The sequence below is a fragment of the Myxine glutinosa genome, chromosome 6 (assembly GCF_964187855.1).
Source record: "Myxine glutinosa chromosome 6, kmMyxGlut1.1, whole genome shotgun sequence".
NCBI classification, from domain to species: Eukaryota; Metazoa; Chordata; class Myxini; order Myxiniformes; family Myxinidae; genus Myxine; species Myxine glutinosa.
In genome coordinates this window covers 156027376-156037791 of record NC_136266.1, presented here as the reverse complement: position 1 = coordinate 156037791, position 10416 = coordinate 156027376, and the positions used below count along the sequence as shown (strand labels likewise).

Sequence of the window (10416 nt, the reverse complement as noted above, 5' to 3'; positions counted from 1 at the left end):
TACATTCGCACAAGATGTGATGCAAATCCCTTCAATCTTTCTCACTTGAATGCCAGGAATATGATAGGAATACTCCTTTCTGTGAGCTGTTTTTCGCTGACGATTCCGCCCTTGTTTCCTATTCAATCATTGGATTACAAGAAATCTTTGATGCTTTCTCTAAAGCATTTGACAAGTTTGGTGTCACTATGACTAAAAATAAACCAATGAAGATGTCACAGTGCAACAACTGTTGCAACAATAGACACAGTGCAACAACAGACTCCATCACATTGTAACTACATGCCTTTGGGAGATCCTTGGGGTAAAACTGGCAAGACAACATTCCTGACACAGAAGTTTTGACCATGCATGGCTAAATCAGTTAGTATCATGGCGACGCTGAAGCGGTGAAGCTTGAGGTGGCTTGGGCAGGTGGTCCATATGGATGACGAGCTTCTGCCAAAATCGATCCTTTATGGAGTTCTAGATGAGGGCATCCTCAAAATTGGAAGGCCAAAGCTTTGCTTCAAGGATCTGTGTATCATGGGAAGCTTACAGCCGGTTATGCAAAATATAAACTGAAATTTGTTACAAACAATTAAAATCCACCAGACACAAGGTCAATTTCAAGATTGAATCCCTTAAAAAAAAATTCTCTGATCCAGATCCGGATTCGGATCTTCACCAAAATCTAATCATTTCGTCCTTGTGACACACCCAACTTATCCACCAAATTTTGTTGACAATTTTTTTTTTTGAGATATGACAAAAATATGAGATATTGAGATATGAAGTATTTTTGACAAAACAACTTTTTGAGATATCCTGTTCACAAACAGACAGACAAACAGACAGACAGACAAACAGACAGACAGACAGACAAACAGGGGTGAAAACAACCTCCGGAGACGGAGGTAAATATAACATTCAATTGGAATTAAATTGTTCCTCGATTATAAACTGACGTTTGTATAGCCAGACAGACAGAGAGACAAACAGACAGACAGTCAGACAGACAGACAAAATAAACCAATTGCTTAACCCCACTTTTCGCTTTGTGCGCGCAGGGTAATAAAACCAGTACATATATGCAGGTAATTCAACACAATTTTAAAACCAACATATTGTCGCACACCTTTTACTGTATCCATAGAAAATGAGTAAGACAATGAGCAACTATCAGGGTGTGTTTATAATTAATGGGTGTTATATGACGTCACTGCCATTTAAGGATTTCTAATCCGAATTTGCACCCTACTTAAAGGTATTATGTACATTGTGGCGGACACGAAAGCACTGACGCGGTGACATCACCCCGCACACCAAGTGGGGATGGGCCACGCCAGGGAGAGAGGCGTGGCCTCACGATATGCGCGGAGCGCGCAGCCCTGAGCAGCTTAGTGCTGCAGTTTGAGTACTTTGAATAAAGACTCTTTTATGAACCGCGTTGTCCGCTTGCTCTTTGCGTAAGCATTAGCGTGCGCAGCATCGCGCTTTAACATAATAATTTATAACAATACAGTTTCTCGGTCTTTCTATCTTTGTAATAAAACAGCATCCATAATTATTATAAAAAACATCTGGGAGATGTACTTTTTTTCCATACAGAGAACACGAGCGCTATAGATTCTTCTTCATAGTCTTATCCACTATATTCTTTTTGCGTTTGCTTCTTCTTCTTCTTTTAATATGTCTGCTGCATCTTCTTCAGCTCTACCTTATTCTTCTTCTTCTTCATCTTGTGGTTTTGGAACTTTGTGTGGAGCACTTCACGCAGGACACAACGCCATCGAGGCTCCAGGCCCGACACCAGGGGCGTGTTCTGTTAGCGGTTATCGGGTGAGCAATGTTTTCACCTAATTTGACGAGAGTATAAGAATAAAATGGTTTGAGTTATCTGTGATCCTTTACGGTAAATACCGAACCATTGATTTTATTCTGGCGCACTGATAATGTATCCTCCTTATTATTAGCTCGGGTGGTAATTTATCCCGCTCCCCTTTTTTCTTTTTCCGGTCAGGCGCTCGAAAATGTTAATTTTAATTTAAAATATCTGATGTTTAAGATTTTGGATTTTTTATTTATCTCCAACAAATTAACTAATCTCGACTTCGTAATTCTTTGACGGACTCGGCGTATTTCCGGCAAGTGTTGAATTGAACTTGAACGGTGACGTTTCTTTCAGACATTGGAAAGACGGTGCGTTTTGACGTCTAATTGTTCAAAATTTGTTTGTTTGTTCTGAATTACCTCGTTGTTTGCTTCATAGTCACACCCTACTCATTTTTGTGATGGAGCAGCAGTGATGACATTCAAAATCAAATTGATTGGAAATCCATTAATATTTCCTGACTAAATGGTGCCATCTGATTCAGTGATTGGGAAAAGCAAGAACAACGCAACGTACGATTACGACTATTATTATGATGTTTTTATAGGTATAACTACGTCATTTACCTGAGAAACGTAAACTGTTACACCCTCGTTTACTTCATTGTACTTGTAGTTATAAACGAACGATGGCTCATTTGTAGAGGCGTGCCACCGTAATGACATCAGACGTAATCACATCACCCAGTCATGTGACCAAATCCTCAGCTCTGATTGGTATACGTTTGAGGGGGCATACAGACGGCAAAATTAATGTGGGTGTAACTAGTGGCAAACATCATCAAGTTCTGGCATATCCTGTACATTTTTGCAATCCAGAAAGGGGCTATCTACATATTATGTATGCAAGTGTAATTTTTGTATGCACTCCTCTCCTCTTCCCCTCTTTCCATGCACTTTATTGCTTTCTTCCTCTCACCCTCACCCACAACTTTTGTCTTTGTGTCACGTATCTTATAATGTCATCATGTACCATGGATGTACCATCCCAACAGCCTCGCAGTTAAAATAATCATCCAGAAAACTTTAGAATCCTACGGAACGACACAGAAACCACTTCCATATTTTCTCAACCACTTTTTTTTTTTCATTCAAACGAGACAAAACTTTGTGAAATTTTCTGGTCAAAATCGCACTACCTTCCAATCTAGCACCTGGAACATTCAAATGTTTGCGCGGTTGTTGTAATACCTGTGATTTTATCAACCCCACAATATCAATATGAATATTGGGACCAAAGCACACACGCCCCCAATATCAACGATCATTTCACCTGTATCACTTTCAATGTAATTTACTGTATTCTATGTTCACTTTGCAATAAAATTTATGTTAGTGAAACTGGACGAAGGCTTGGAGACTTTTTAGAGAACACCTCGATGATGTCAGAGCTAATAATGATGATGTTCATAAACAGGCCTCTCTTCACTTCAAGCAGACAGGAGACGCTATTCATCACGTGTCTGTCTGTCTGTGGTGTGATATGCCACCATGGCTCCCGGAAATGACTCCCGGAAACTCAAAGAACAGTATTTCATCCACAAACCTGGCACACACCTGTACCAAATGGTTTGAATGAATTTTTGTTCTTTCTCTTCATTAGCATGCTTTCATATAGTCATTCTTCACACCTCCCCCCCTTTTATTGTACACCGCTCCTTTCCTATGCCATCTCCAGGCATTGCAAATCGTCATTGCTGGGCACCGAAGGGGGCTCGGCAGTGACGCACGCTGAAAGAGAGTACTCAGTTTTCACTCTGGTTTCTTGTTTGTTTGTTTTCTTGGTTGTTTGTTTGTTTGTTTTCTTTCTTGGTTGTCCGGACGATATCTCAGCCATCCTTTGAGCTAGGAAGCTGAAATTTCGGCACAGTAGTGAGCAAGTCCTTTGTCAAATACGGTATTTTTTGTTTTTTGAATAATCAATTAATTGAGGAGTTATTTAATTATTAGCGTTTAATTAAGTACTTATTTAATTAATTAAATTTCATTTCTCTTCTGACCATTATTAACTCAGGCACCTTTTGAGTTAGGAAGCTGATATTTGGACATGCCAATGACCAGGTGATTTGGCTGCAAAGGATATTTTTGATTTATTAATTAATCAATTAATCGATTAATTATTTAATTATTCGATTAATGACAAAAAAATTTTTTTTTTTAAAGTTACAGATTCTGATGAAATAGTGGTAGTTTATGTGTTCTCTGACCAAATTGATTAATAATTTAATTTTTTATGATTATTATTTATTTATTTTCATTATTAATCATTTATTTATTTTCTTTCTCATTTGGCCAATATCTCAGGCACCTTTTGAGCTGGAAAGCTAATATTTGGACATGAGTGACCAAGTGATGTGGCTATCAAGGATATTTTTGATTTATTGATTAATCATTTCATCTATTAATTATTTATTGATTAATCGATTAATTATTTATTGAGTAATCAATTAATTATTTAATTTTTTATAAATGACTTATTTAATTAAATTTCTAAAAGATACATCTTCGGATGAAGCACTAGTGGTTTAGTTATGCGATTAGCCAATTGATTATGAAAATATTTTGTGATAATCTTTTATTGATTTTAATTATACAATTAATCAATCAATTAGTGTACACCCCTCCCTCCCAATGCAGCCTTAATGAGCTGCACTGCGGTATTGCCGGGCGCCAGAGGCGCCCCGGCAATGCCGCGCTGCAGCATATTTAATTATTTGGCATGGGGCGGTGTACTTTGAATGTATGTGTACTTGTTTATTTATTTTTCAATCCTCAGCCTTCCTCCTCATGTTCCACTTCCCGTTTCCACTTTCGCCTTGCTCTCCCTCCCACCTCAACCCACCCTTCTATCCTCCTCCTCTCCCTTTTCTTTCTCTCTCTTTCTTTCTCTCCTTTCTTTTTTCCTTTTCCTTTCTTTCTTCGACTTCTCATTCCACCGCCGTTCTTTCGCTTCCTCTTTCTCCTCCTCTTACCCTGCCTTCATCAACTTGTCACTTGACGTTTTTATTCTGGGCAATACATCACATATGACGAGTACACCTCGGTCCAACCGGCGTTCCTCGCCCCCAGCATGTCAGTAATGACGTTATATGTGAAATTTATTCCGCACCGATACCTGCCCCATTCTCTTCTCCTTTGTTCTGGCGAAGGGTAAAGCTCGAAACCTTAATTCTTCTTTTTATTCATGGCGGATCAACTACCAATTCAGGTATTTCAAAAGGTTAGTGGTATTGTTTTATTTATTTTATCTCATAATGCTTATGCTAAGTATATAATTCCGCTTTGAGAGCAGACAACCATTCCCGCCTCAACTCCCCCGGCCTCTTTTTCCCCATCCGCTACACAGTGAAAGACGGGATTTTGCAATTGCCCATCTTTTGTCTATCTGTCTGTCCAGGCCTTTTCTTTTTTTTAGCTCACATGGAACGAAGTTCAGTGGAGCTTATGCGATGGCGCGTCATCAGTCCATCCGTAAACACTTGAAACGTTTTCTCCGAAACCGCTGATGGGATTGCGACCAAATTTTGCACAAATGATATTAGTTGTGTTGTGACTAAAGTTTGTTCACGGCATTAAAAAAATCGGGATCTAAGGGGGTTTCGCGGGGTCAAATTGGATCCAGGTTTGACCCCCCAAAATAGATATTTGCTTTCTTCTCTGAAATTATAGTCACGTGAAAAAGTAAGTACACCCCATGTAAAGTTTTGACTTTTTCAACATATTTCAACTGTTACGGATTCGTCACTTCCGTTGTGGTGGTTTGCATCCACTGTAGATATTTCTGATTCCATGTACTATTACTGTGTTCAAAAGGTTTATTGTTCATGAACTGTTTTCAAAAGGTAAAAAGTTAATGTTAAAAAAAACAGGAAACCGGATCGGGAACCGGACGACGAAGAGGAAGGGGAGAAAAGAGGGCGGAGGGAGTGAGTCGGACAAGAAAGCCGAGTCGCTCCGAGTTCTGAAGTGAACGTTGGCGAGCAAGAGCCACTAGCGAACTTTTGGGTTTTCGGGAAAGGGATTCCTGTGACAGTTGTCATCGCTGTGACCGATCAACCTGCGTGTCAGGTTTTTGGCGGTGGATTCCGAGGAGAATTATCGCCGGGCCGTTACGTCTCAAGAGCGGGTCGTCGGCCATTTTGACTCGCGCAGGACTTTTGCTTCGCTCGCGGTTTCGTCTCTTTTCGACCATTTTCACCGCATTCAGACGTCGATCTGGGGTGTGTGTGTGACGTGGCTTTTTGAAGGTACTTCGTCCATACCCGAGGGTGTGATCTCTCCGTCGCCTGTAGGGCGCCTTTGGATTTCCCAGTCGCCTTGAGGGCGCCTTTGGATTTCCCAGTCACCTTGAGGGCGCCTTTGTACAGCTTCGGCAGTGTGACTGTACTTGCCATCCGCACGGGATTCTGGTCTCGATTGGACATCGTTCTGGCGATCGCTGGAGCGAATCAACTTCGTTTTGAAGCCAGGAATAAGAGACATTGGGGAATGTTCTTGTTTCACTCACTTGGAGCACAGTGAGTTATATATTACAAAACTGATGGTACCATCATAGGACATGTTGATTGTACTTTTGAATACTATTGTTGTACTGTTATTCTTGTGTGATCTTAATACAATATTTGTTTGTGAGTAACAATTTGGGTGGCTTCTCCGTTGATCTTTGACACACAGAATAACACATTTTTCTGCCGTGACTCGTCTCGGGGCTCGGAGGTACACCGTGACCAGGGGGCCGGGGAGGAGCACGTAACAGCAAATTGAGTACCAGCTTGCTGGGACGAATGATCACGGTGTGTACCCTGATTTAGAATAGGTACACCGTATTCCTGTGCATCGTAAGAGGTGACCAAGGGTTGGCATCAGGAAGGGCATCCGGCCATAAAAACATTGCCTCAAACAGGGAACCATGAGCCCATGGGGCCCGCAAGGCTAACCCCCGCTCTAGCGGGGAAAATGGCCTTAAAACGATCATTCAGATATTCATTCATTGTTGTAACACACCCAAAATGTGCACCAAATCTTGTCCAAATCCATGCTTAACCTTTTTACATATCTTGCTCACAGACAAACAGACAAGAGTGAAAACATAACCTTAGTCCACTTTCGGTGGAGGAGGTAATTCGTCTTTCACACGGGAATGTCTGTTTATATCATGCTGTGAACATTACATGGTGACAGCGGTGAACTATCCTGAATGGAGCAATTTAAACTTCCGGATTCTCTTTGTCTTGACGGAAATGTAAGTGAAAACTGCAAATGCTGGGAACAACAATGTTTTACTTGAAGGCCATGTCGGCCAACAGCAAGACTGAAGATGTGCAACTCGCTATTCTCCTCCATTGTATCGGGGCGGATGCTCTGGAAGTGTTTAACACCTTGAATTGAGAAGACAACAACAAACTGGAAGACGTTCTGAAGAAATACTGCAATCCTCGGAAAACCACCTTGTTTGAGAGGTGTAACTTCTGGAAGTGCTCCCAGCACTTGCCAGAAACAATTGATCAGTTTGTCACAGACTTAAGGAAGGCAATTTAAAAAAAATGGAGTTCAAAGAACCTACAGCTGAAGGAAATGAGAATTGTCGCTGTTAAGTCTATACCCGTTGTTTCCGTGCAGAGAACGAAACTTTTTCCTGGAGACATCACAGCTGTATAACTGTAGAAAGTATAGAAAATGAAACCTGTCACATGTGAAAGTGAAAATAATTTCTCCAAAATGTGCAAAAACCGCAGGAAGAAGATGCATGCATTACAGAAAGTCACATCTCGAGCCTAAGGAGGTGTTGACAGTGATCACTCCGATTGAAGGGGATTGCTTATTAGTCAGCTGACTGTGAAAGTGCATTCTAGTAAGAAGGCTTGGCTAACCAAGTGGGAGGTAAATGGCAAGGCCATAAACCTCAAATTTGGTACTAGACCTGAGTGCAATGTGCTGCCTCGTCTTTATCAACAACTTCCAATGAAGAAGAACCTACAATAAATAAATGTGGTACTGTCATCCTATGGCAATCACAAGACGTCACCAGAAGGCAAGGTCCTAATCGATTGCTCAATCAATGACGTCACATGCAGCTTGGAGTTTTTTGTTGTAAATGTGCCATCTCCGCCCATTCTTTGGTAAAGGAGTGTTCACAGTTGGATCTCTGGAAAATTTCCACAGTAACTGACATTTGTCTGGCTGGAAAAGGTGAAATTGGTGCAGAAAATTGATGTGTTTAAGGAGTTTGGAGAAGTGGCAGGTGTGTACCATATTGAATACGTGACTTTCAGAATTGCGTAATCCATCCCAGAATGCTCGGCACGCATGCGCAGAAACCCCTAGCAACAATGGTCACTGGGGCAGTGAATGTATAGTGTGGTTTTCAGATAAGGATTGTTACCTAAAATGGCTCATAAAGCTTCTAAAATAAGCTGAAAATACTTGGAAAGAAACCTGAGACATGAGAGCCTTGAAAGTATCTGAGAGAAAGCGGTGTGCCTCTGCACAACTAAAGTGTTTGAGAACTTTCTGATCAACAGGTCACAAAAAGTTGATATCTTGCTGCCCGTACTTCAGTGAATGGACCTGGAACCTTGCGAGATTACCTAGTGTGAACATGGCAGGCTTGATGATTTATTTAATTATGGAGTCTGCAAACAGAAAGACAATGCCATCATTCCCGACATTTAGGCAGACTTCCGTATCTGGTTTTGTTGCTTATTAGCACTGATGGAAATGTCATTTCTGGTGCTTGGGTAAATGCACAGGTGAGGGGACGTCTACCATAAAGTGAAGTTTCTGTAGCCAGTGAGGATCTGTAAGTTCTGCGTATTCACAGCCATTTTCCTGCGTAAAGACCTTCACTTCTTCCAGGCAGGCTGCAAAACGTTGCCATTCTTTGTTAACTATCTGTATAACTCGGGTCATCACTGCGGTGATCTGAGGTGGAAACGTTTGTGTATAGATTGCTTCTTGATGAACTATGCAGTGAAACAATATCGCATGATGATCCAGCGTTTCATGCAACAGAGTGAGAACCCCATTGTGTGCCCCTTTCATACTCTGTGCCCCATCAATCACGACAGATGATATGGCTGGTGCTTATTAGTCCCCTACTGGTTTCACCGGAGGGGACTGCAGGTTTGCTCTCCGCCTGTTTGTTCGTCCGTCCGTCCGTCCTTCCCACCTGTGGTTTTTCAGAGTTTTTTTCCCCATACCCTTTAATATTGTTGCGGATATGAGGATTGAGTTTTTTTTGATTGTGTTGTATTGTATAGTAAATGGTTGTGAATTATTGTTTTAGTCTGAGCCCTCCTTGCTCCAGTGTGTATAAAGGTCAAAGGGCGTTCCGGTAGTTAATTCCATAAAGCATACATTGAAGGACACTATAATATCCCTGTTCAGTAGTTTATTTCCTTATTCTGTGTATTAGGTTAAGGCTTTGTCTTCCATTAAAATGACACTCCATTGCACCAAGTGAAATAAGATAGATTCCCTTCATTCTTCATTCCCATTCCCAAAAACCTCCATTTCCCCTTTCGTCATGGCCAAGCCTCAATTTGCCAATTACATCCCCTCCAAAACCACCATTGAACATGTGCTTGGGTCGGGGAAGAAAGGCGTGCCCGCCCGTCGTCATCAAGGGCGGAGCCAGAGGGTCGCGCGACCAACCATGGCCGAGGTGAGCACACCGATGGGCGTGTCCTGAAGGCCGGCGGCTTAATCGCCGGAGGCGTTATAAAAGCGCGCGTGCAAGGTACTGCGTAAGAAGATCCAGATGAGCTTTTAAGGGAGAGAAGGTTCAAGGTCAATTACTAGCAGTTGCGCCAGAGACGGCAGATGCGTCCTGAGGTGAGCCAGAGAAGCAGCGTTGACTCCACCAGGCAGCTTCAACCCGTTACCCCGCGGGAACCAGATAGCGGTGGCATCGGTGGTCGTCGAGGTCCAGCCGACGTCCCGTGCGGGATCAAGCCCGAACCATCTGCCCCAGCTGAACCTTCCCATTCCTCCTTCCAGCATTCATTCCTGCCATTCCATCCTTCTTGTGTACGTGAGTTTGTTCTGTTTGTTCTGTCCTGGGTTAATTAAGACTGCATAGGTAAGCTAGCGATTTTCACTGTATCCTTCTGGTCCGTCCCTCTGTCTATTTTATTTTATTATCTTTCCTTCTCCTTGGTTTCTTTGAGCCTGTAAATAGTAAATAAATTATATTCGTATTTCCAACCTTTTTGTCTGCTTCTTCTTCACATCCGTGTCGCCTTAGTCTTTTCCCTATTGAATATCTGTGGCGCGATCTGGCCAACGTTCGGGGATCGGGTGAATCGGGGAAACTGTACGACCGCGGGGCCTCCGCTCGGCAAACACAACATCTTATCCGCGGGCCGTAACAATATATTCAACTGAAACTTGGTACATGGCTTTATTATGGTAAGTTATAGAACAAGTTCGAGTTTCAGGGCGTTTCATCAATCTTTCACAGAGTTTTTCCCTTTTTAGACCAGAAAATATCACGACTACCTTTTTGGAACAGAAAATATCACTGGTAGGGGACGTGTATTGCAA

At 42.0% G+C, this 10416-nt stretch overlaps 1 protein-coding gene across 4 annotated transcripts in view; it reads left to right on the top strand.

Annotated features, from left to right (window-relative positions):
* Positions 1–1329: 1329 nt before the first annotated feature.
* Positions 1330–10416, top strand: part of NUDT9 (nudix hydrolase 9) — a 40591-nt gene continuing 31504 nt past the window's right edge. For 2 of the 4 annotated variants that reach the window (XM_068118819.2, XM_068118822.2), the window contains exon 1: positions 2106–2181. The gene's annotated coding sequence lies outside the window, so the exon portion shown is untranslated. Of the gene's footprint in view, positions 1449–1691; positions 1822–2105; positions 2182–10416 lie in introns of those variants that run through there. The other 2 variants (XM_068118820.2, XM_078780819.1) reach the window with 2 other exon arrangements.